The sequence below is a fragment of the Bufo gargarizans genome, chromosome 6, assembly GCF_014858855.1.
Source record: "Bufo gargarizans isolate SCDJY-AF-19 chromosome 6, ASM1485885v1, whole genome shotgun sequence".
Lineage (NCBI taxonomy): Eukaryota > Metazoa > Chordata > Amphibia > Anura > Bufonidae > Bufo > Bufo gargarizans.
The window spans coordinates 90,245,234-90,273,036 of NC_058085.1; the positions used below are offsets into that span (position 1 = coordinate 90,245,234).

Here is a 27,803-nt window from a genome sequence, read left to right on the forward strand (position 1 = left end):
GGGACGCCTGCTGTGTTTTGTTTGGTCTTCCACCTCCTCAAAGCCACCTTCCTCCTCTGACTTCTCTTCTTCAGACTCCTCTCTCTGCGTTGCCTCTCTCTGCATTATTATAAGGTGTGTTAAGTAGTACTATTCCTTACAGTTTAATCCCGGTTACGTCCCCTATTAGGGGACGTGTATGGAATAGATTTTAGGAATCGGGAGATGGAAAAAGATGCTTGGTTGGTCCTTCTACTTCCAATTTGGCGCACTGCACGTGCAATATACTGTGCCACCAGATAGGAGTGGTGTGTTAAGTAGTACTATTCCTATCAGTTTAATCCCTGTTACGTCCACTAGTATTATTATTATTATAAGGTGTGTTAAGTAGTACTATTCCTATCAATTTAATCCCTGTTACGTCCCCTATAAAGGGACGTGTATATGGAATTGATTTTAGGAACCGGGAGATGGAAAAAGATGCTTGGTCAGTCCTCCTACTTCCAATTTGGGGCAGTGAGCGTGCAATCGAATGTGCCACCAGATAGGAGTGGTGGGTTAAGTAGTACTATTCCTATCAGTTTAATCCCTGTTACGTCCCCTATCAGGGGACGTCTATATGGAATCGATTTTAGGAATCGGGAGATGGAAAAAGATGCTTGGTCAGTCCTCCTACTTCAAATTTGGGGCACTGCGCGTACAATCTAATGTGCCACCAGATATGAGTGGTGTGTTAAGGCTACTTTCACACTTGGGTTCGGAGCGGATCCGTCTGGTATCTGCACAGACGGATCCGCATCTATAATGCAAACGCTTAGATCCGTTTTAGTGCAAACGGATCCGTTTTGACTTTACATTGAAAGTCAATGGGGGACGGATCCGTTTGAAAATTGAGCCATACTGTGTCAACTTCAAACGGATCCGTCCCCATTGACTTACATTGTAAGTCTGGACGGATCCGTTTGCCTCCGCACAGCCAGGCGGACATCAGAACACTGCAAGCAGCATTCAGGTGTCCGCCTGCTGAGCGAAGCGGAGGACAAACGGTGCCAGACTGATGCATTCTGAGCGGATCCGCATCCACTCAGAATGCATTGGGGCTGTACGGATCCGTTCGGGGCCGCTTGTGAGAGCCTTCAAACGGAACTCACAAGCGGAGCCCCGAACGCTAGTGTGAAAGTAGCCTAAGTAGTACTATTCCTATCAGTTTAATCCCTGTTACATCCCCTATCAGGGGAACTTTATATGGAATCGATTTTAGGAACCGGGAGATGGAAATAGATGCTTGGTCGGTCCTCTTAATTCCAATTTGGAGCACTGCGCGTGCGCTGTGTAATGCACTGTGCAATCCCAATATGTGTGGTGTGTTAAAGGATTTCTACCACCAGAAATACTGTTATGTAGCTGACTGACATTAGCGATGCGCCCATGTCAGCACTACATAACAGTATGTTTCTAATGTTATTCCCTGCAGCCGTTTTTCTTAAAAATTCACTTTTATTATATGCTAATGAGCCTCTAGGTGCTATATGGGCGTAAAATCAGCACCTAGAGGCTCCGTCCACTCACCCTGTATTCCGCCCAGCTCCTCTTGATTGATGCCATTGTTCTCTGCATCGTTGGTCGAAATCCCGCGCCTGCGCCGTTCACTTCTGTCTTCGGCGGAAGTGAACTTTCTGCTTATACCGGGGGTCTAGTAGCGTGGACACCCAGTACAGGTCGTTCTCCTTCAGCCTTTTTATACGAGGGTCCCTTAACAGGTACGACAGCATGAAAGACCCCATTTGCACAAGGTTGGATGCCGAGCTACTCATGTCCCGTTCCTCGTCCTCAGTGATCTCACTGAAGGTATGTTCTTCCCCTCAGCCACATACAACACCACGGGTACCAGATAGGTGACAACGAGCACCCTGGGATGCCTGTTTTGGTTGGTCTTCCTCCTCCTCCTCAAAGCCACATTCCTCCTCTGACTCCTTTTCCTCACACTCCTCTTCCAGCGTTGCCGCAGGTCCAGCAAGCGATGCTGATAAGGCTGTTTCTGGTGGTGATGGTGACCACAACTCTTCCTCTTCACGCTCATCTACGGCCTGATCCAGCACTCTTCGCAGGGCACGCTCCAGGAAGAAAACAAATGGGATCATGTCGCTATTGGGGCCTTCAGTGTGACTGACTAGGTTTGTCACCTCCTCAAAAGGACGCATGAGCCTACAGGCATTGCGCATGAGCGTCCAGTAACATGGCAAAAAAATTCCCAGCTCCGCAGAGGCTGTCCTAGCACCCCAGTCATACACTCATTGACAGTTTTTTTGTTGTTGGAGCAGCCGGTCGAACATTAGGAGTGTTAAATTCCAACGTGTCGGGCTGTCGCAAATCAAGCGCCTCACTGGCATGTTGTTTCGGCGCTGAATGTCTGAAAAGTGCGCCATGGCCGTATAGGAACACCTGAAATGGCCACACACCTTCCTGGCCTGCTAGAGGACATCCTGTAAGCCTGGGTACTTATGCACAAAGCGTTGTACGATCAGATTACACACATGTGCCATGCACGGCACATGTGTCAACTTGCCCAAATTAAATGCCGCCAACAAATTGCTTCCGTTGTCACACACAACTTTGCCGATTTCCAGTTGGTGCGGAGTCAGCCACTGATCCACCTGTGCGTTCAGGGCTGACAGGAAGTGCTGGTCAGGTGTGACTCTCTGCTTTCAGGCAAGTCAACCCCAAGACGGTGTGACACTGTCGTATCCGGGATGTGGAATAGCTCCTGGGGAGCTGGGGGGTGCCGTTGATGTAGAGCAAGATGCAGCAGCAGAAGAGGACTCAGCCGAGGAGGTTATGGAATAGGATGGAGTAGGAGGAATAGAGGAAGTGGCAGCAGGCCTGCCTGCAAGTCGTGGCGGTGTCACCAACTCCTCTGCAGAGCCACGCATTCCATGCTTGGCAGCCATGAGCAGGTTTACCCAATGCGCAGTGTAGGTGATATACCTGCCCTGACCATGCTTTGCAGACCAGGTATCAGTGGTCAGATGGACCCTTGCCCCAACACTGTGTGCCAGACATGCCATGACTTCCTTTTGCACAATCGAGTACAGGTTGGGGATTGCCTTTTGTGTAAAGAAATTACGGCCTGCGGTCTCCCAATAGCTAAAATTTTTTGAAGGCCTCAGACTCCACCAGCTTGTATGGTAAAAGCCGGCAGGCTAAGAGTTCAGACAAGCCAGCTGTCAGTTGCCAGGCAAGGGGGTGACTTTGTGACATTGGCTTCTTACGCTCAAACATGTCCTTGACAGAGACCTGACTGTGGGCAGATGAGCAGGAACTGCTCAAGGCGAGAGATGGAGTGGAGGGTGGTTGAGCCGTACAGTGCGGGACACAGGCCGGAAGAGGCCTGCATTGCTGTGTGATGGAGGTAAGCATAAGTGTTTTTTTTCTCTTGTTGTTTTTTTAATACTGGACTATCTGTTATTGCCACATGGGGGAGCGGGAGGCACTTGATACTGGCACATGGGAGTGGTGGTGGGGTTTGGCACTTGATACTGGCACATGGGGGGGTTTGGCACTTGATACTGGCACATGGGAGGGTTTAGCACTTGATACTGGCACATGGGGGGGTTTGGCACTTGATACTGGCACATGGGGGGTGGCAGTTGATACTGGCACATGGGGGGGTTGGCAGTTGATACTGGTGCATGGGGAGGTTTGGCACTTGATACTGGCACATGGGGGTGGGGTTGGCACTTGTTACTGGGAAATGGGGGGTTGACACTTGTTACTGGCACATGGGGGGTTTGGCACTTGTTACTGGCACATGGGGGGTGGAAGATAGGCACTTGTTACTGGCAGATGGGGGGTGGAAGAGAGGCATTTGTTACTGGCACATGGGGGTGGAAGAGAGGCACTTAATACTGGCACATTACTATGGGGGACTATGGGGGCTTCTACTGAGGCCACAAAGAAGGGGTATTTTATATGAGGGACTCTGTGTGGTACTAGTATTATCTGTTTCTGCAGTATAGTATTGGGGAGCACAGTGGCACAGTATTGGGGGTAGTAGGATGATTTTTCCAGAAGATGGGAGGATGATGGAAAAGTAGTAAACTAAGATTATTATTTTTTTTGTCAAACTGCAGAGACGGAAAATGGCTACAAAATGGTGGTCTGGTCTGAAAGGAGAAGACGAGGACAGAAAACATTTATATCAAAGGAGACATCACTGGATGTAAGAGGTATGGGGGGCGCTGTATTTTTGTAGTGATAGGGGGGACATTAAAGTCAGCAAGTGTCATGTGGGGGGGGGGGCCTTATTGATTTTCGCCCCAGGGCCCCATTTCACCTAGAACCGGCCCTGCCTGCACGTGTAAGGACATGGAGAAAGGAACTCTGGGAAGGCGGGATCACCCATAATGCCATGGATGCAGCCAGCCAGCCCTGTGATGTCACAGTCCTATAAATAGCTGCAGCCATCTTAGGTTCTGCCATTTACCAGTGTACTTAGTACAGGGAGAGACATCTGCAGGCTCTAGGGACAGTGTTAGAAAAAATGTCATTGTGCTAAAAAAAACGATTTACAAGTGCAGTAAAAGATTATTCAAGGTGTAGGGAAAGGATAGGGAGTAATTATTATGCAAGATTTATGTTGAACAGGGTTCAGTAGGGGAGGTTCCACCTGGGTAATAGGAACAATCCGATTACACTTTGCAGCACTGACTGGGGACCCAAATTGCCAATTTACAGCTCTGTAATTCCAGCAAACCGTTCTTGTTATTGGGGTGCAAGTGCTGTTTGATACAGGCATTAACAGGGTTTATTGCAAGGAAATACTTCTAAGTCTTATTTGCCCTTGTGCGGTGCAGTTATAGGTTCTAAAGCATTTTTTTTGGTTGTATTATTGGGAAAAAAGGTCTTATTAGCAAGTGTCACATTAGCAAGTGGCGAAGTGCTAAAATTACAGCCCTTTTTGTCGCGTATTAGTGTCAAAAGTAAAATATATTTGTCGCTCAGCGGTGCAGTTATCTGTTCTAAAGCCCTTTTTTGTTGTGTATTATTTTAAAAAGATAAAATATATTTGCCCGTCTGCAGTGCAGTTATATGTTCTAAAGCCTTTTGTTGCGTGTATTAGTGGAAAAAGAATAAATATATTTGCCATTCGGTGGTGCAGTTCTATGTTCTAAAACCTTCTGTGGCGTTTATTAGTGGAAAAATAAAAAATATATTTGCTTCATTAAACATAATGAAGATGCTGATGATACAGCATGACACACCAGCAGACTTTACCTTTACCATCTATTCACAATAAAATCAAGCAGCTTCAGTAAGTTAAAAATATTCATGTGTTTTTATCTGCTCCATCTGCATTCGATCTCCACAGCACACAAGACAGAGGAGAGCCTCTGCTTTGAAGTCCAAGTCCAGTTTCTTAAGATCAGGAGTTCCATCAGAATTATGCGTAACATTCTTGCTGCATGTGCAAAGCCATTACCAGGGGCGTTGCTAGGGTCAAAATGAATATGGCCCATTTCTCTCCCCCCCCCCCTCCCCCGTCCCCTCACACCACATTTTGCTGTACTTGCTATACAGCAGCACATACCTGTCACATCTAGTACTTCCAGGTGACTTCTCCTCCAATGTAGATCTTCTCTGTCATCTTCTCCATTTTGTCTGTACAACTTCTTTCAGACGCACCTTGTCTCTGCAGAGTGTGACACACAGACATCTTAGCTTCATTGCTTTTCTGTCATCATCACCCAACCTGGAGTCCCAACAGTGTTATCCTGCTGCTCGCTGTGCTCCCCAATACCCCCAAATACTATCCTGAATAAAAATAACTGCCATACAGATAGCCCCCCAAAGTAATAGTGCCAATAGTAATTCCCTTCTAGAATGCCCTCATTAGTAATACTGCCCCCTACAGTGCCCCCCAACAGTGCCCCCCAACAGTGATAATGCTCCCCAAGAGTGTCCCTATTATATAATACTGCCCCCTACAGTTCCCCCAACCATGATAATGCTTCCCAAGAGTGCCCCCATTAGTAGAAGAGCCCTCCGTTATTAATAATACCCTCACAGAGCCCCCAGTAGAAATAAGGCCACCTATTTTTCCCCCAGTGGTAATAAAGCTATCTACAGACCTCTCAGTAGTAATACGACCCCCATAGTGCTAATAGTAGAAATAAGTAGGATCTATAAGTCTCTCTAGAGTCCCTCCCTATAGAGTCCCCAGTAGTAATAAGAATGTCTATAATGTCCCCTGGATTTTCAGTGCCCCCTGCAGTTATATTCCTCCCTCCACCATACAGTCCCATGTAAATAACATCACACCATCTCTCCAGCGCCCTCCAATATACAGTCCCAGGTAAATAACATCCCTCTCTATCTAGAGCCCCCTCCAACATACAGCTCCATGTAAATAGCATCACTCCCTCTAGCCCAGGCAACTATTTTCTACCTTTTGGTTTCCTGACACACTCAGGCCTTGGACCTCTTTATGACTGGGAGCTTGTGTCACACTGCCTGTCCAGGAGCCTGCTCTGCTGTGTTACTGAGTCTTGCCAACACAACACACCTTTATATTCCTGCTGCACTGCCATTGCTGCTGTTGTTCTTGTGGGTCCCTAAATACGTTTTAGTAAAAGCCAAGGCTGCACAGCTTGCATTCTGTCTCAGGCTATTGCTAAGCTGAGCCTCACTTCCTGCCAGCCCAGTACTGATAAGATGAGCGAGGAGCAGCCGAGCCAACCTGACTTCCTGTGCACCCACAGGATAACTAGTAAGAGGAGAAGTGAGGAGGAGCCAGCAGCCAATCAGGTTAGAACATCCACTGCAGTCATCGCTGCCGTACTTAACGCAGTGGTATTGCGCTGGCACCGCCGCCACCCGGCTGTGTAAGTGAGTAAGCTGAGCTGAGCCAGCCCAGGAATCAGATGTCATGCCACAGCTGATGTAAGCCGAGTTGCTACCTTAATAGATGTAATATCGCAGTGTGCAGCACTGCAGCCAGTCACCACCAGTCTCCCGAGTCCTGAGGTGCAGGGCAGTGGCAGTTTGATTCAGGGCCCTGGCCACGGATAAAAAGCCCTTGCGATGCCCCTGGCCATAACAAAAAGACTCCGTAGGCAGTACACATCAGAGGAAGCTGAAGCTGGTTGCTCCAATTATAATTCAGGAGCAGTAAACCGAGGGAAGCAAATAGAGGTGGCTGAACTCCGCTGCTCTGTATCTCTTGTGAAGTCAATGTCTCCAACTATGCCCCTCTAGCGATTTACAGAAAATACATTATTTTCATGTAGAGATCCAATTATTATGTTGGAGGCATGTAGTGTATGCAAGCCATGTGCAACCCCTCTCATCACTTTCACACTGTTCTGCATCTGGTTTGCCTGGGCGAACAGAGTCCACACTATGTCACCTTACCACTCTGTGGCCTCCTCATGCTGCTGCTACCTTCACACTGTCACCTTGGCACTCTGTGGCCTCCTGATGCTGCTGCCACCTCCACACTATGTCACCTTGCCACTCTGTGGTCTCCTCATGCTGCTGCCACCTCAATACTCTGTCATTGGGCCACTCTGTGGACCTTTCATGCTGCTCTCACCCTTCCCACTCCATTACTGGGCCACTACTCTGCTTTTTGGCCTGGTTGACATCATCATTCATGTGACCCTTCTTCTGATCTGTCAGAAGGAAGGAAAAATTAGACGGATCCTCTCTGTGTAGCAGCTGTAAGGCCTGTATGGTCCAATCAGAATTGGCTTAAGATTTGGTGGGCAAAAGTAGGAGTGGGTACAAAACACAGAAGACATGCAAATATTCTGTTTATGTGTCATCTCTGTTTTGGATCCACTCCAGTTTTTTTTGGCATTAGCAATATTGATGGATTACTCAACAAATGCTGACCGAATTAAGCCGGATGCTCCACAGACAGGATCCGTTTTTTGTGGTTTATTGTTCTGACAGATCAGAGGAAGGGCAAAATAATCAGTGATGTTGACACAAACGTACTGCTGACACCCTCTCCACTCTGTCTGGGGGCTCTACTTGTATAAGTGTTTAATAGAACAGGTTCTGTAGACATCTATGTAGAATCAGCTGACGACGGTGTAAAAGGAGTGCGCTTCTTCTTGGCACTAACATCGACCTGTAAGGCCAAGTTCATACTTGAGTTATTAGGTCAGTTTTGGCACCGTGACTACCCAAATAAGTGAAGTGTGCAGTGATTCTAAGAGCGACGCCTGTCATCTGCATGTCACACTGACTCACAGTATAATTTCACTACCACAGCAGACTCCCTATGCATGTTACTACAAGGCACAGTCTTTTATACTACTATAAAGGATCTATGCAGGCAGGAAATAGCAGTTTTTAACGCGATTTGTCACAAATAAATTCGGAACGAAAAAATTTGGCAGACTGAATTTTTTTTAAATTTGCTCATCTCTAATAACCATATTCTGACTCCCATAACTAATTTATAGTTATATCTACTGAGCTGTGTAGGGATCTAATTTTTTGGTGGGACAATCTTTATGTGTTATTGATACCATTTTGGAGTGTGTGTGATTTTTTGATTACATTATTGGGGTAAGAGATGTGATGAAAAAAAATGGCAAATTGCCCATTTTTACCTTTTTTTTCGTTATGCAATTTGCCGTATTGGTAAAATATTTTTATATTTTGATCGTATGGGTGTTTTCAGACATGGCAATGCTGATAATGTTTATATTTTTTGTTATTTATGTTATTTATGTTTTAGTTCCTCAGAAAGGGGGGTTATTAAACTTTTGTATTTTTTTATTTTTTATATATTTAAAAAATAACAATTTTTTGTTTGTTTTGTAGTTCGTGTTTGAGGCTACAAAACATTGTATTTTTTTATTTTTTTTATGTACCAATATGTTTATTATATATCCATATAGCTACTTGCTGCAGCTTCAATACCCTGGGTCTCTTCAGAGAGACCCAGCGTATTGAAATCAATTACAAGCATCCTCATTGGTCACAGAGGATGCAGGTAAGAAGCTCGGAAGTGCATCTAAAGGCTTTACTGACAGTCATTAGCCGCGGGGCTCTGCTGTTTGAAACAGCAGACACCTGCCGGACATGGTGCCACCTCACATGTCCATTTGCCCATCGCTCCAGCTCCATACACGCTGGTAGTGAAGGGGTTAAGAGTTATCATGTCAGGGAAGATAGAGTAAATTAATGTATCTGAATTAATGTATTAAATATATCAGGGGTCAGTACAAAGATCTATCCCATCATCTATTTATCCCCAGGACTGTGACTGTGACGAGGGGCGCATGCTAGATAAACTAAAAGCATCAATTGTGTGTGTGCCAGAATCTTCAACATTCTGGAAACTACTGTCTAAAAGTCAACTTTTCAGGCAATTTTCAGTCTATTCCTATCTCGTACCTTTTTTTGCTGTAGTCTTAGATAGTTTTTGGTGTATGTTGTGGTCAAAAACTATACCAGAGCCATGGGGGTCTAAAAAATTGCAAAATAATTCTATTTGTATAATGTTCTGTGGTGTATTTTGTCATAAATAAACATCCTGTGGCACACAGTATTTCAGGGAAAAAAGACAAGTCTTCTCAATCATGGGTGCATTTAACAACATAAACTCCTTTTACCTTTCAGTTACAATTTTAGAACGCATGTAATAAATAGAGATACATAATTCATAGATACGGAGCAACATAAAAATGGTGAAGGCAAAATATTCTGGTGCTACATAATAGATACATTTTATTGATGTGTTAGTTATTGTAGGATGGGTACATAGAATATTTTCTGCATTCTCCTGAAAGGTATGCTCTTACTGTATATGTGACATAGTTGTCATATATTAATAGGCATTTTTGTGTACCGGTATATACAATGTTAGATACATAAACAAATTGTTTTAAACATTTAAAATCGCAATCCTAATTAAAAATATATATATTCTAATTCTACCAAATTCAAATGTTGTGTGTGGTAGTGGGATAGAGAGACAGAAAGAGCAAGCAAAAGGACCCAAATCGAATCACATTGGTTATTCAGCCAAATTGCATGAGATTTGAATTTTGAGAAAATGGCTCGAGCATATATAACTAGACTGAGGCAAATCTCTGCCATATCAATGTTTCAAATCTCCGTTCATCTGTGGGAGAACATACTTTTCCTATTTAACAGCATAGCATTTTAGCATTAGTCTAATTATTTTTTCATAAACATACGGACTATATCATCTTTTTGCCAAAAATGTTTTCTGCTCCTCTAAATAATGATTTTCTGCTAGTCTTTATCAGTTAAAAAAATCCTTGGAAAATTCTTCAAGCATTTATGTTCAGTATGTCACAAGACGTCTGCATTTCTTGTCTTGCCAAGTGTTTTATTGAAAGCAAGCTGTGAGAGGCCAAGGAAGTGGCTTGTCCCAGAATATTCATAAAGCTTGCTGTATTTGGCATAAGAACCATTTCTCTTTTGCCCTGTTTGCCATTACTACATGCAATAAACTTTCAGAGCTTATGTCAAGTGTTTTAGTTTAATAGTCTACTCACACTCACACAACTGGTACGAGGTGATAGTGAAAGACACATGACATATGTGGGAATTTTCAGCTCTAGAGTAAATGACATAATATGATCATTTAATCCCATTTGAACGTATGTATTCTTAAAATCTGGAAACATTAAACCTGATTTATGTGTTACAGAAAACGTAATCTTTCTATTTGTTAGATTTGGCCACCAAATGATCCACTGGTCCTCTGGTTGTCCAGTTTGAATGTCTTCATGTATCTTATGTCCTCAAGAATAAAAGGGTCCATACACTTAGAATTGCTGTCAGCAGACAGCTAACTTTCTTAATTCTCGCATATACCTATATAGAATGTGAAATACAATTATGTGAATAAAAATGAAAATTCTTGTCATCACCATGAATGTATCTCCATACATCGTAGATGTCCTTCTCCTGAAGTAGGTAGTAGTGCATGCAAAGTTGTGCTTGCACCTCTACTTGGAATAGTAGTGCGGGAGTGAGGTTGTCGGAGCCATGCAAGATGTCTGTCCCTACTCCCTAGTTAGGGGGCAACCTCTTTAGCGGTGGGGACATTTCTCACTGTTCAAGAACTTGCATGAACGAAAAAATTATTTTCTCATCTGTACTTGCATCTAATAAAAAAATTTGTATAGCCAATAAATTATTAAATAAAATATACCTGAATAAGTCCACCTGCTGTTTATTCTTTTCCTTGTTTCTCTGTCTACCTCAGTAACATCCCTGTTTTGGTTTTAGTAACTCCCTTTTCCACAAAAATCTCTAGGTCCAGAAAATAAACTGATCCCTGAATAATTGTGTGGATTTGAGGTTAAAGTCATTGTTATTAAAGGGGTTCTCCCATGAATAATGTAAAAAAAATCATATAGTACATGACAATATCTTTATAACAAAGCTAGAACCAGCCCTGTACCTCACATGGGTCCAGAGATCTCCCCATTCATTGCTCTGCTAGATTTATATCAAGGGGGCGTTTCTCAGCTCTCCCTATCACAGCTTAGGAGGCAGTTGAAGGATGAAACTGAGCATGTGCGGCCAGCTTAATGAGCAGGTCAAAGAAATAAGAAAATAAATAACAGTAGGTGGTGCTATACATTTAATTTTATTGAATAGCTCAGTGGCTATGCTAAATTCTTAATTACATGCTTTTACAAAAGTATTCAGATCCAGGTGCTGGTTTGAAAACTGTAGAATATTTTTCGTGGGACAACCCCTTTAACCTCTTAAGGACACATGACGTACCGGTACGTCATGATGTCCTGGTACTTAAGGACACATGACGTACCGGTACGTCATGAATGGTTCCGATCACCGCCGCTCGGCGGGCGGTGATCAGAACCCGGTGCCTGCTCAAATCATTGAGCAGGCACCTGGGGCAAATGCGCCGGGGGGTCCTGTGACCCCCCCATGTCGGCGATCGCAGAAAACCGCAGGTCAATTCAGACCTGCGGTTTTCTGCGTTTCCGGGTTATTCGGGTCTCTGAAGACCCGATAACCCGGAACAGGATGGTGATGGTGGTGTGATTTCACTCCACCAATCACCATCCAGCGATCCTGAGTGGTGATGGTGACATCACCACTCAGGATCGCTTTCTGATTGGTCAGTGGGCGGTCCGGCGGCAGATTCAAAAGAGGCAGGCGCTCCTCTCCTCCTCCTTTTGTGTTCCGGAGCCGGAGGAGAGCGGAGCTGCCTGCACGTGTCTGCTGCCGCTGCCTGCACCCAATCTGTGCCCCCAGGACCCGATCTCTGCCACCAGCACCCCCCATCAGGTACATAGGGACAGCTAGGGAAAGTTTGGGTTAGGCAGGGAAAAAAAGGGAAAGTTAGTTTTTTTACTTTTCATTGCATCACCCTAGTTAGGGTGTCTGGGGTCCACAGCACAGCTGTGTGACCCTAGACCCCCCAGGGGTGCTGCCACTTGCCCCCCCCCTGCCCCCCCTCCCCTCTTCCCCCACTTTTTTGGGGTGCAGGATTTTTATTTTTATTTTTTTTGTGTACGCTGACTGTGGCCGGCACTCTTAGTGTCCGGCCACTGTTAGCGCATCGCACACCCCACCGCTGATCAACTTCGGACGGTTGATCAGCGGTTTTGAATTTTTTTTTCCACATTTTTTGGCCTTTTTTTTAGTCAGTTTTTTTTTTTTTTTTTTTAGTTTTAGGGTGAGTTCGTGAACACCCGTGCCCCCACACACACGCACACAAAATAAAGAGTTACACACACGCACATATACACGCAGACACACACTCCCCTATGGCCCGCCGGACGTTCTCGGCCGAGGAGGCATACGCCCAGCTTGCCTCCGAATCCGAGAGTCCCAGTGAGGATGAGGATGACCCCACATTCCTGTTGTCATCCGCATCCTCCTCATCATCTAGCGATGATGATGAGCCCCCAAGGCGGCGGAGACGCCGCCAGGCGGAGCAAGGGGACCGCCATGTTAGGGACCCTGTGGCCCAGCCTAGTACGAGCAGCTCTGGGGCTCGTACTGGTTTCCCGGCCCACCAGTTAAATCCACCGGAGCACCCTGCCGGTGAATTTGTCTGGTGTAGCCCAGAGCGATACGAGCCAGTGATTCCTGATTTTGTAGGCCAATCAGGAATCCAGATTTCCACAGTGGGCTACACTGAATATGACTTTTTTCGTCATTTTTTCAGTGACCCACTGGTAAATCTGATGGTGGAGCAGACGAATCTGTACGCCCAACAGTTCGTCGCTCAACACCCGGGCTCCTTTTTGGCCAGGCCCGGTGGCTGGACGCCGGTCAGTGCAGCCGAAATGAGGACATTTTGGGGCCTCGTGCTGCATATGGGCCTGGTCAAGAAACCCAGTGTCAGGCTGTACTGGAGTGGGGACGTCCTATACCAGACCCCACTTTACAGTACGGCCATGACACGCTCCCGGTTTGAGGCCATCCGGAAATGTCTGCATTATTCCGATAATGCAGCATGTCCCCCCCGAGGTGATCCTGCCCATGACCGTCTGTACAAGATACGGCCGGTCATCGATCACTTTGGGTCCAAATTCATGAAGGCCTATGTACCTGGAAGAGAGGTCGCGGTTGATGAGTCTCTCATTGCGTTCAAGGGGAGACTCATTTTCCGCCAGTATGTGCCCACCAAGCGAGCGAGGTATGGCGTGAAGCTATACAAAATTTGTGAGAGTACCTCAGGGTACACTTACAAATTGCGTATACGAGGGGCGAGATTCCCGGATTCAACCCCCAGAATGTCCCCCCACTCTGGGTGTTACCGGGAAACTTGTGTGGGACCTTATGTTCCCACTGCTGGATAAGGGTTACCACCTTTACGTGGATAACTTTTATACCAGTATCCCCTTGTTCCAGTCCCTTGCCGCCAGATCCACGTTCGCTTGTGGGACCGTGCGGAAAAATCAACGCGGCCTCCCTGCCCTCCCCCTCCAGGTACCTATCCCCAGGGGTGAGACCCGTGCCCTTACCACTGGAAACCTGTTGCTGGTCAGGTATAAGGACAAGAGGGATGTCCTTATGCTGTCCACAATTCATGGTAACGGCATCACCCCTGTCCCTGTGCGAGGTACCGCGGCAACGGTCCTCAAGCCCGATTGTATCGTCGCCTACAATCGGTATATGGGAGGAGTTGATCTCTCTGATCAAGTCCTCAAGCCATATAACGCCATGCGCAAAACCCGGGCATGGTACAAAAAAGTTGCGGTCTACTTGGTGCAGGTTGCCATGTACAACTCTTTTGTACTATCCCGAAGCGCTGGCAGCACAGGGACATTCCTCCAGTTCTATGAGGCAGTCCTCAAGGCCCTGATCTTTTCGGACCGGGAAAGAGCAGGCCGGAGTACCTCGGGAACTGTAGGCGCCCGGATCGTCCCTGGCCAACACTTTCCAGGTGTGGTCCCCCATACTGGAAAGAAGGGACGAACCCAAAAAAGATGCAGAGTGTGTCACAGGAGGGGGATACGGAAGGACACCACAACTCAATGTGACACGTGCCCCGATCATCCGGGCCTCTGCATTATTGGTTGCTTCAGGGAGTATCACACTTCCATGGAGTACTAAATTTATATCCCAATTTAGGACTGACATGGGATAAAAAAAAATAGTTCTCAGACTTGAGACACCCAAAAAAAATAAAATAATTTATTAAAAGTATACATATTAGGTATCACCGCGTCGGTAATAATCTCCTCTATAAAAATACCCCATGATCCAACCCCCCCAGATTAACACGGTCCAAAAAAAAAAAAAAAAAAGTGCAAAAAAAGATTTTTTTTTGTCACCAAACATAACAAAACATTTAATAGCAAGCGATCAAAAAGTCATATAGCCCCCAAAATAGTGCCAGAAAAACCGTCCGCTCGTCCCGCAAAAAATGAGCCCCCACATAAGATAATCAGATAAAAAATAAATAAAAAAAATGACACCTAGACTTTAGAGATACCAAAAAAATGTTTGGGTATCAAAAAGGATAATATAGTCAAAAACCTAAATAATTATAAAAAAAAAGTAGACTTATTAGGTATCGCCGCGTCCGTAAGAATCTCCTCTATAAAAATATCCCATGACCCAACCCCCCAGATTAACACGGTTAAAAAAAAAAAATGAAAACGGTTCCAAAAACTCAATTTTTGGCACTTTTTCATTTCAATCCGTTTTTTTCGGTAACAAAACAAGGGTTAACAACCAAACAAAAGTTAATATTTATTACCCTGATACTGCAGTTTACAGAAATGCCATATTTGTGGTCGTAAACTGCTGTATCAGTAAAAGGGAGGCCGCAAAAGGAAAGGACCGACATGGTTTCTGGAAGGCCGATTTTGATGGCCTTTTTTATTGACACCATGTCCCTTTTGAAGCCCCCCTGATGCCCCCCTAGAGTAAAAACTCCCTAAAAGTGACCCCATCTAAGAAACTACACCCCTCAAGGTATTCAAAACTGATTATACAAACTTTATTAACCCTTTAGGTGTTCCTCAACAGTTAATGGCAAATGGAGATGAAATTTCAGAATCTCAATTTTTGGTAACCTTGCCTCACAAAAATGTAATATAGAGCAACCAAAAATCATATGTACCCTAAAAATAGTCCCCCAAATAATGCCACCTTATCCCATAGTTTCCAAAATGGGGTCACTTTTAGGGAGTTTCTACTCCAGGGGTGCATCAGGGGGGTTGAAACAGGACACGGTGTAAATAAACCAGTCCATAAAAATCAGCCCTACAAAAACCAAACGGCGCACCTTTCACTCTACGCCCCGCTGTGTGGCCGTACAGTAGTTTACGGCCACATATTGGGTGTTTCTGTAAACGGCAGAGTCAGGGCAATAAAGATACAGTCTTGTTTGGCTGTTAACCCTTGCTTTGTTAGTGAAAAAAATGGGTTAAAATGGAAAATTAGACAAAAAAATCTAATTCTCAAATTTAATCCCCATTTGTCAATAACTCTTGCGCAACACCTAAAGGGTTAACGACCTATGTAAAATCAGTTTTGAATACCTTGAGGGGTGTACTTTCTTAGATGGGGTCACTTTTAGGGAGTTTCTACTCCAGGGGTGCATCAGGGGGGTTAAAACAGGACACGGTGTAAATAAACCGGTCCATAAAAATCAGCCCTCCAAAAACCAAACGGCGCACCTTTCACTCTACGCCCCGCTGTGTGGCCGTACAGTAGTTTACGGCCATATATTGGGTGTTTCTGTTATTGGCAGAGTCAGGGCAATAGAGATACAGTCTTGTTTGGCTGTTAACCCTTGCTTTGTTAGTGGAAAAAATGGGTTAAAATGGAAAATTAGACAAAAACAATCTAATTCTCAAATTTCATCCCCATTTGTCAATAACTCTTGCGCAACACCTAAAGGGTTAACGACGTATATAAAATCAGTTTTGAATACCTTGAGGGGTGTACTTTCTTAGATGGGGTCACTTTTAGGGAGTTTCTACTCCAGGGGTGCATCAGGGGGGTTGAAACAGGACATGGTGTAAATAAACCGGTCCATAAAAATCAGCCCTCCAAAAACCAAACGGCGCACCTTTCACTCTACGCCCCGCTGTGTGGCCGTACAGTAGTTTACGGCCACATATTGGGTGTTTCTGTAAACGGCAGAGTCAGGGCAATAAAGATACAGTCTTGTTTGGCTGTTAACCCTTGCTTTGTTAGTGAAAAAAATGGGTTAAAATGGAAAATTAGACAAAAAAATCTAATTCTCAAATTTCATCCCCATTTGTCAATAACTCTTGCGCAACACCTAAAGGGTTAACGACCTATGTAAAATCAGTTTTGAATACCTTGAGGGGTGTACTTTCTTAGATGGGGTCACTTTTAGGGAGTTTCTACTCCAGGGGTGCATCAGGGGGGTTAAAACAGGACACGGTGTAAATAAACCGGTCCATAAAAATCAGCCCTCCAAAAACCAAACGGCGCACCTTTCACTCTACGCCCCGCTGTGTGGCCGTACAGTAGTTTACGGCCACATATTGGGTGTTTCTGTTATTGGCAGAGTCAGGGCAATAGAGATACAGTCTTGTTTGGCTGTTAACCCTTGCTTTGTTAGTGGAAAAAATGGGTTAAAATGGAAAATTAGACAAAAACAATCTAATTCTCAAATTTCATCCCCATTTGTCAATAACTCTTGCGCAACACCTAAAGGGTTAACGACGTATATAAAATCAGTTTTGAATACCTTGAGGGGTGTACTTTCTTAGATGGGGTCACTTTTAGGGAGTTTCTACTCCAGGGGTGCATCAGGGGGGTTGAAACAGGACACGGTGTAAATAAACCGGTCCATAAAAATCAGCCCTCCAAAAACCAAACGGCGCACCTTTCACTCTACGCCCCGCTGTGTGGCCGTACAGTAGTTTACGGCCACATATTGGGTGTTTCTGTAAACGGCAGAGTCAGGGCAATAAAGATACAGTCTTGTTTGGCTGTTAACCCTTGCTTTGTTAGTGGAAAAAATGGGTTAAAATGGAAAATTAGACAAAAAAATCTAATTCTCAAATTTCATCCCCATTTGTCAATAACTCTTGCGCAACACCTAAAGGGTTAAAGACGTATGTAAAATCAGTTTTGAATACCTTGAGGGGTGTACTTTCTTAGATGGGGTCACTTTTAGGGAGTTTCTACTCCAGGGGTGCATCAGGGGGGTTGAAACAGGACACGGTGTAAATAAACCGGTCCATAAAAATCAGCCCTCCAAAAACCAAATGGCGCACCTTTCACTCTACGCCCCGCTGTGTGGCCGTACAGTAGTTTACGGTCACATATTGGGTGTTTCTGTAAACGGCAGAGTCAGGGCAATAAAGATACAGTCTTGTTTGGCTGTTAACCCTTGCTTTGTTAGTGGAAAAAATGGGTTAAAATGGAAAATTTCTAGTTTCTTAGATGGAATTCTAGTTTCTTAGATGGGGTCATTTTTGGGAGGTTTCTATTATCTAAGCCTCACAATATGACTTCAAACCTGAACTGGTCCATAAAAAGTGGGATTTTGAAGATTTCTTAAAAATTTCTAAATTTGCTTCTAAACTTCTAAGCCTTGTAACATCCCCAAAAAATAAAATATCATTCCCAAAATGCTACAAACATGAAGTAGACATATGGGGAATGTAAAGTCATCACAATTTTTGGGGGTATTACTATGTATTACAGAAGTAGAGAAACTGAAACTTTGAAATTTGCTAATTTTTGCAATTTTGGGGTAAATTAGGTATTATTTTGTGCAAAAAAAATAATTTTTTGGACTTCATTTTACCACTGTCATGAAGTACAATATTTGACGAAAAAACAATCTCAGAACGGCCTGGATAAGTCAAAGCGTTTTAAAGTTATGTGCACTTAAAGTGACAGTGGTCAGATTTGCAAAAAATGGCCTGGTCCTTAAGGTGAAATAAGGCTGTGTCCCTATGGGGTTAAAGCCTTATTCATACATCAGCGGTTTGGTCAGTGATTGTGAGCCAAAGCCAGGCGTGAAACCTACATGTAGATCAGGTATAACAGAAAAATTTGCACCTTTTCTGTGTTTAGAGCTGCACCTGATTTTGGCTCACAGTCACTGATGGAATTCACTGATCAAAACACTTCACACGTGTGAATAAAGATTAAATCATCTTTCAAACCCTTACATATTAGAAAAGAATTGTCAATATATATATATATATATATATATATATATATATATATATTTTTTTTTTGTAATAAACCATTTGTTTCCTTCTTTTGTAGTTTTGGATCAATATGACCAATTAGGAAATGTTCTCTATTGATCCAGTACTACAAAAGAAGGAAAGAAATTATTTATTACTCTGGAAAAGATATACTGACGATTGTTTTCTAATATAGAGGGAATTGAAAGATGATTTACGGTGGATATAAAAAGTCTGTTAAAATGTCAGGTTTCTGTGCTATAAAAAGAATGAGACTAAGATAAATAATTTCAGAACATTTTCCACCTTTAATGTGACCTATAAACTGTACCACTCAATTGAAAAACAAACTGAAATCTTTTAGGTGGAGGGAAAAAAATAAGTGTGCAGACCCTCTTATAACTGGGGATGTAGCTGTGTTCAGAATTAAGCAATCACATTCGAAATAATGCTAAATAGGAGTCACCATACACCTGCCATCATTTAAAGTGCCTCTGATTAACCCCAAATAAAGTTCAGCTGCTCTAGTTGGTCTTTCCTGAAATGTTCTTAGTTGCATCCCACAGCAAAAGCCATGGTCCACAGAGAGCTTCCAATGCATCAGAGGGATCTCATCGTTAAAAGGTCAGGAGAAGGGTACAAAATAATTTCCAAGGCATTAGATATACCAGTGGTGCCCAACCATTTTTTGTCTGAGGGCCGCACTAGACATGGTAAAACTTTCGCGGGCCAGAACCAGGTAGCTTTGCCAGAAAGAAATGCAAACACTGTGAGGGGGCACATGTGAGCATTACTACTGTGAAGGGGTAGATAGCTGGGCATTTTTTTTCTGTGAAGGGGCACATATGGGCATTTTTACTATAAAGGGGGCACATGTGAGCATAACTACTGTGAAAGAGGCACATCTGGGCATTACCCCTGTGAAGGGGGAACATCTAGGAATTAGCACTCTGAAGGGAGTATGTGAGCTTTACTGTGAAGGGTTGTTTAAAATTATCAGGGTGCAGTGAGATGATGTAAGGTTATTGTGTATGCTAAATGCCTCTTAGCTGTATTAGGATATTCCCTTACACCTGTAGGGTGCGCTAGTGAGGCACATGCAGTTGTACACTTGCGAATGCTCAGTTCAGCGCACAGTGACGATAGCCAGCAGCAACCCGTGCTGCAGTGGAACACCCAGTAATTATACCGTACTACAGGGGGGCACAGCATTAGCAAATTGAGTAAAAGACTCAGATTACAAAGAGGGCAATTCCATAATAGGAGTATAGAAGGATGGTGCCAAATGGAACTTGTATGTACTGGTAGATTGCAACACACAGTGTATTCGTCACCCCTGTATCCCATGCACAGTGGACTAATGGTGGATCAACAACCTAAAATATATAAAGGTTGCTGATAAAGAAAGGACCGGTCTACGGGGGAGAATACCCCATAATAAATATATACAAAATAAAAAACAAATAAAAAATATATAAAATATATAAGAGGCTTCTTAAGTGTACAACTGCATGTGCCTCGCTAGCGCACCCTACAGGTGTAAGGGAATATCCTAATACAGCTAAGAGGCATTTAGCATACACAATAACCTTACATCATCTCACTGCACCCTGATAATTTTAAACAAGGTTTGTGTTTGTAAGTCGTAGTTTGATAAAAATAAAGATAAGTTTATAATTTACTTAAATACTAGTTAGCGACCCCTACAGGGATTTGTTGGTCTAACAAGACCATTGGACAAATTTATAATAATATCCCGAGGGTCTCTAATAAGGGTCTTTGAACATTACTGTGAAGGGGGCACATCTCTGGGCATTACTACTGTGAACGTGACACATCCAGACTCTGGGCATAACTAACTAACTAAGGAGTGGAATGCAGGAAACTCTAGAAATGCCTTGTGGTGCAATATTATGAGTCCTCTCTCAATCATTAATATTGCTAAGGGCATCCTGAGGAGCAACCCAGGCGGCCCACACGGGCACCAGACATAGTGATCACATATTAAGAAATAGGCTCAGGTCCAATCACTTCCACCACTACCACACCTCGCCAGTCACATCCTCCATATACCTCCTGCTCTTATCTGGCTCGTCCTGACCTTCTCCTTTGACGTGCTCTGATATCTGGCTGAGAGTCCAGAGGGGGTCTGTATGGGAGGGTGTGGGGAGATGGGGTCTTCAGTCACTGCAAAACTAATAATAGTATTGCCCCACAGTATAATTTGAAATGGCGACACAGGAGCATCTCTTCTGCAACTGTGCGCAAGCTCCGCCTTCGGTCACTGCACGGGCTGGATGTGGACCGCGGGCCGTAGGTTGGGCATCACTGACATATACCATGGAACACAGTGAAAACAGTCATTATCAAGTGGAGAAAATATGGCACAACAGTGACATTACCAAGAACTGGACATCCCTCTGAAATTGATGAAAAGACGAGAAGAAAACTGGTCTGGGAGGCTACCAACAGGCCTACAACAACATTAAAGGAGCTGCAGGAATATCTGGCAAGTACTGGCTGTGTGGTACATATGACAAGAATCTCCCGTATTCCTTATATGTCTGGGCTATGGGGTAGAGTGGCAAGACGAAAGCCTTTTCTTACGAAGAAAAACAGCCAAGCCAGGCTACATTTTGCAAAAACACATCACACGTCTCCCAAAAGCATGTGCAAAAAGGTCTGATAAAACCAAGGTTGAACTTTTTGGCTATAATTCCAAAAGATATGTTTGGCGCAAAAACAACACTGCACATCACCAAAAGAACATCATACCCACAGTGAAGCATGGTGGTGGCAGCATCATGCTTTGGGGTTGTTTTTGTTTAGCTGGAACTGGGGCCTTAGTTAAGCTAGAGGGAATTATGAACAGTTTCAAATACCAGTCACTATTGGCACAAAACCTTCAGGCTTCTGCTAGAAAGCTGAACATGAAGAGGAACTTCATCTTTCAGCATGACAACAACCCAAAGCATACATCCAAATCAACAAAGTAATGGCTTCACCAGAAGAAGATTAAAGTTTGGCAATGGCCCAGCCAGAGCCCATACCTGAATCCGATTGAAAATCTGTGGGGTGATCTGAAGAGGGCTGTGCACAGGAAATGCCCTCGCAATATGACAGATTTGGAGTGTTTTTGCCAAGAAGAGTGGGCAAATCTTGGCAAGTTAAAATGTGCCATGCTGATAGACTCATACCCAAAAAGTGCTGTAATAAAATCAAATGGTGCTTCAACCAAGTATTATTTTAAGGGTGTGCACACTTATGCAACCATATTATTTTATTTTTATATTTTTTCTTCCCTCTACCTAAAATATTTTTCAATTGAGTTGTACAGTTTATAGGTCACATTAAAGGTGGAAAAAGTTCTGAAATGATTTATCTTTGTCTCATTTTTTTACATCACAGAAACATGACATTTTAACAGGGGTGTGTAGACTTTTTATATCCACTGTGAATTGTTGGGCTCAATTAATAATAACAACTTTAACCTCTAATTCACGAAAATAATTAGTCAGGGGTCAGTTAATCTGGAGATTTTGTGGAATAGGGTGTTATGAAAAGCAGAACTCATTTAAGCCCACAGATAATAATTTCATATTAAAACAAGGAGCTGTCAACCACACCCTGGATTCACAATATACCTAGAAGACAATAACAAAGAATATTAAAACATTGCTCTAAGAGAGAGGGCTATCAAGAACAGAGTATTGTGTTGAAAGATAGGTTTTTACAAAAAGGAAACAACCGTGAACAACTGGAAAAATATATAAAGATAGGATAGCAAAGGAAATAGTGATACAGAAAATAAAAACAAAAAAGTGGATACAGTTTTGCATATATTACTCAAAATGGTGCCCACTCTGTTCAAGTGAAACATATTATTCAAATGACTGTGGCAATGTGAACATTGAGGTGTTGTTTCCCTAGGTTCCAGTTCGGGACTTAGGGCATGCTCATGTCCAGGGATCCTTCTTAATCCTCCTACTGGATCTTGGGTGTGTCTCACTCTAGAGAGTCTGTGTGCAGCAGAGGCCTGGGAAGGCTCTGTATAAGTGGGCTCAGCCGAGCCGGCTGAGGGGCCACTGAGTTAGGTGTTAGCCTGAACTTTGGGGGACTCCGCGAGGTCTTGGAATCGACGGTCGCTAGGCCAGAGTCAGGAGGACTTCTGGGCCACAATCCCCCAAAAGATACTGGACTTTGTTACAGCCTGGAAGTGCTGGATTGTTATGCTGGAAAAAGCCGCATGTTCTTCCCGTGTGTGAACGGGGCTTTCAGTGACGTAGGGAGTCCTCATGTTTAGTTAGAGACCAGCCGGGCAGGTGTTTCATTTGTATTGTTTGTTTTGGTTTTGCTGAGGTGCCAAATAAAAGCAATGTTTGGCCCCTAACCCTGTGGTTGATGAAGATCATTGTGAGAATGACCCCCGAATAAGAGGCGATCCCTTACATGACATATACAGTATCAAGGGGAGAAAAACAGAACTGGATCGCACATCCACAATGCTATGCTTAGATCTAATTAAACTCGCATTTCAGTGCAATATTAAAGCGTACAGCCCCCTATACTGCATGCTGTACAAGAGGCATTAGTGTACATTTTCAAAAGGCATAAGCTCACTCACCACGCAAAGGTTGCCCCTTTGAGTGAGACCTACTCTGACAAAAAGGAGCAGCACAATACGATGACAAAGTGGCACTGCCCTAGTAGGCGGCAGGACCCAGGAGTCAAACAGCAACCCTGCACTGGCACTGGGTCCCACCAGCACAGAGCCACAAAAACAACTCCTGACTCCTGGGTCCTGCTGCCTACTAGGGCAGTGCCGCTTTGTCACAGCATTGTGCTGCGCCTTTTGGTCAGAGTAGGTCCCACTCAAAGATGCAACCTTGGCATGGTGAGTGGGTTTATGCCTTTTGATCACAATGAACACTAATGCCTCTCATACAGCATGCAGTATAGGGGGCGGTACACTTTAATATTGCACTGAGAAGCAAGTTTAATTAGATCTAAGCACAGCATTGTGGATAGTAATGGACAAACATCGGCCGGGACGATGCACGAACGCGATTAAATGTTTGCGAACCGCAAATTCGCGGCGGGCCCCATTTACTTTAATGGCAGGGTAACCTGAAAAACCTTCAGGTCATTATTGCAGCCACCAAATACTTACAAGAAGTGCACAAATCATCCAACAACATGGACATACCAGAGGGGGATCAATGGCAAAAATTCCAACAAAAAATCTGTATTTTAATCAGGGGCCATTTTTATGCGGCTTAAAGGGAAACTGTCAAAAATGTGGCCTGCTGGAGCCTAGAAAATTTTTATTTTAGGCCACGGGAGTACAGGCCCCAAAAATTTGGCATTCACTTGACAGAAAGCATCAAGTGATTATAAGGCTGGAGGTATATTAGACAGTCATTGGATAACAATTTTACTGCAGGCCAGTACAAATAGATGTCAAATACATATGTTTAAAATAACAAAAAATATAAAATTGGATTGAAAACATGGCTAACGAAATCCCCCCTCTTGAAAAAAAAACAAATGATAATAATTGAAATTTGATAACACTTGGTCGTCGTCAACAGGTGTTGAATTCCTCCAAGGTCCTAAACATTAGGCATTCACCGGACTGAAAAGAACAAGTAATTATGTGGCTGGAGGTATATTAGGTCATTCAATATCAATTTTACTGCAGGCCAGTGGACTACAGGCCCCAAAAATTATTAAATTACCGTACAGAAAAGCACAATTGATAATGTGGCTGGAGGTAACAATTATACTGTTGGCCAGTTAGATTACAGGCCCCAAAAAGTATGCTTTCACCGACCACTATACATAAAAGATCAAGTGATTATGTGGCTTGAGGTATATTAGACGTTCAATGGATATCAATTTCACTGCAGGTCAGTGGACTACAGGCCCCAAAAATTATTCATTCTCTGTACAGAAAAGCACAATTGATAATGTGGCTGGAAATACATTAGGCGGTCACCGTATACCAATTTTACTGTTGGCCAGTTAGATTACAGGCCCCAAAAATTATGCATTCACTGTACATAAATGATCAAGTGATTATGTGGCTGGAGGTATATTAGACGGCCATTCAATATCAATTTTACTGCAGGCCAGTGTAGTATAGGCCACAAACATTAGGCATTCACCAGACAGAAAAGAACAAGTAATTATGTGGCTGGAGGTATATTAGACGGTCATTAGATATCAATTTTACTGCAGGCCAGTACAAATAGATGTCAAATACATATGTCACGGTCCCTCCTGTGAGAGGTGAGAAGATCAGAGGATATCAGACAGGTCTCTCTGTTTTCCTCTATGTATGTTGTTGTTTGGCAGTATCTCACCTCTCCTCAGGTGCCGCTCGTTATCAGTGATGAGGCTTTATTTAGATCCACCTCACACTCCTGACCATGTGGTTGATAGTTTCTGCTTGGAGTTGCAAGTGCTGGTTTGTAGTGTTGAGCGAGCATGCTCGGCCGAATACTGCGGGTGTTCGAGTAGAATTTAATACAATGAAAGTCAATGGGAGACCCGAGCATCAAACCAGACAACCCCTGCTCTGAAGAAGAGAGGGTGTCTGGTTCACAAAAAAAGGTTAGAAATTGATAGAAAACCAATCAAAATGGTTTGGAAACAGCATTAAGAGGATGGTTGGATGCATCTTGGACTCCTATTATCTATGAAATACAATAGACAACCACACAAAGGCTATATGCCAAAAGGCAGGTATGTGGAAGCCAACAATCTATCCATGAGACAGATAACAGTCAGCATACCTTACAATGGCAGCCTTGTGCACTATGAGACATTCTTAACCAGCTGTCATCTGACTGAGAGCAAGTAAGCCTCAACGTTGCTTCACATCTGTTGGATGGCTTGCGTGGACTTGCGCACCTAGATCAATATCATTAGGGTGACAAAAAGTTTTCTGATTGTCCTAACATAATATTCAATAACCTTTGTATACAGTTTTGCCATGTAAAAACTCATTTGCATAAACATGGGCATATGGGAAAGACATGTAAATGATCTGCCTCATTTTTCAGCTAAAAAACCATTTGCATGGAAAACTCGCGATCTACATTACCCATGAACAACACCATCTATTGGATTCATAGTCTTGTCATAAGACTATGAAACCAATAGATGGCGCTGTTCATGAGTCATTAACAACACCATCTATTGGTTTCATAGTCTTATGAAAGACTATTATTCTTGTCATAAGACTATGAAACCAATAAATGGCGCAGTTCATCTTATTGGGGTGCTAGTAAGTGGGGCACCCTGCTCAACAGAGTCTACACACTATGTAGCACTCAGCCTTTTGCATGGAATATTTGCGATAAAAATTTGCGAATAGAATATTTGTGATCGATACTACTCATGAACAGCGCCATCTATTGGATTTATAGTCTTGTAATAAGACTATGAAACAAATAGATGACGCTGTTCATGAGTCATTACAAGCAGGGCAATAGTCCTCCGATACACTCTAGCAAGCTTATATTACCGTAGAAAATGTGTGAATGATAGCAGCAATCCAATATACACCTCAGTGTTAGCACAGGCAATTATAGGCTGAGTGCTACACGTTGTATGGACTCTGTTGAGCAGGGTGCCCCACTTACTAGCGCCCCAAAAAGATGAACAGCACCATCTATTGGTTTCATAGTCTTATAACAAGACTAATAATCGTGTCATAAGACTATGAAACCAATAGATGGCACTGTTCATGACTCATGAACAGCTCCATCTATTGGTTTCATAGTCTTATGACAATACAATGAATCCAATAGATGGTGCTGTTCATGAGTAGTGTAGATCACAAATTGTCCATGCAAATGGTTTTTCAGCTGAAAAACAAGGCAGATTCTGCATGTCTTTCCCATATGCACATGTTTATGCAAATTCGTTTTTACATGACAAAACTATATCGAAAGGTTATTGAATATTATGTTAGGACAATCAGAAAACTTTTTGTCACCCTAATGATATTGATCTAGGTGCACAGGTCCACCCAAGCCATCCAACAGATGTGAAGCAACTTTGAGGCTTACTGACTCTCAGTCAGATGAGAGCTGGTTTGGAATGTCTCATAATGCACAAGGCTGCCATTGTAAGGTATGCTGACTGTAATCTGTCTCATGTATAGATTGTTGGCTTCCACATACCTGCCTTTTGGCATATAGCCTTTGTGTGGTTGTCTATTGTATGTCATAGATAATAGGAGTCCAAGACACATCCAGCCATCCTCTTAGTGCTGTTTCCAAACCATTTTGATGGGTTTTCGATCAATTTATAACCTTTTTTTTTTTAACCAAACATCCTCTTCTCTTCCGAGCGGGGGGTGCCTGGGGTTCTCCCATTGACTTCCATTATAATCGGGTGCTCGGTAGAGAACTCGAGCATACCGATGTGTTCAGCCAGAGCACACGAGCACTTTGGTGCTCGATCAACACTACTGGTTTGTCTTGTATCTCCTGCTTCTCCATACATCTCTAAGCTAAGTACTTGTTGCCTTCGCTGTTTCTTATTATTTGGTGCGTGTTGTTTTTAGGCCTCAGGGAGACGCAGGCTCCTTTATTCTGGAAGGAACCAGCTGTCTCATCCCCTGCTACCTATCCTAGGGCTCATCAGTTTTAGCAGGGCTTTAGGTATCAGGTGTATGAGTATTTCCACCATCAGGATCTGCTCATACTGGCAGAAGTTAGGGAAAGGCCTAGGGATTACTAGTAGGTCTCCATCCCTCTTCCTTAGCTTTTGAGGCCTAGATTGTTGTCTATTCATTGTGGTGTGTATTTAGTGTTTTCCCTTCCCCTTAACCTGTGATAACATATGTTTAAAAGAATAAAAAATATAAAATTTGGATTAAAAGCATGGCTAACGAAATCCCCCCTCTTGAAAAAAAAACCCAAATAATAATAGTTGAAATTCGATAACACGTGGTCGTCACAGGTGTTCAATTCCTCCGAGGTCCCAAACATTAGGCATTCACTGGACAGAAAAGGCCTTTTATGCTGCTGTATTTACCTAAGACAGAGACCATTATTTGTTCTGTGTGGTGGCAGATATTTGTGGGCTGTCATGAGGAAATTCAATTAAACGTGGTCGTCACAGATGTTGAATTCCTCT

The 27,803-nt window shown here is 43.4% G+C and overlaps 1 protein-coding gene across 4 annotated transcripts in view; it reads right to left on the minus strand.

The window, feature by feature from the left end:
• Positions 1 to 27,803, minus strand: part of LOC122942310 (agouti-signaling protein-like) — a 285,062-nt gene that overhangs the window by 125,647 nt on the left and 131,612 nt on the right. The window contains exon 2 of one of the 4 annotated variants that reach the window (XM_044299852.1): positions 5,567 to 5,668. The exons of the other annotated variants lie outside the window; for them this stretch is intronic. The gene's annotated coding sequence lies outside the window, so the exon portion shown is untranslated. The remainder of the gene's footprint in view (positions 1 to 5,566; positions 5,669 to 27,803) is intronic. 4 annotated transcript variants of the gene reach the window in all.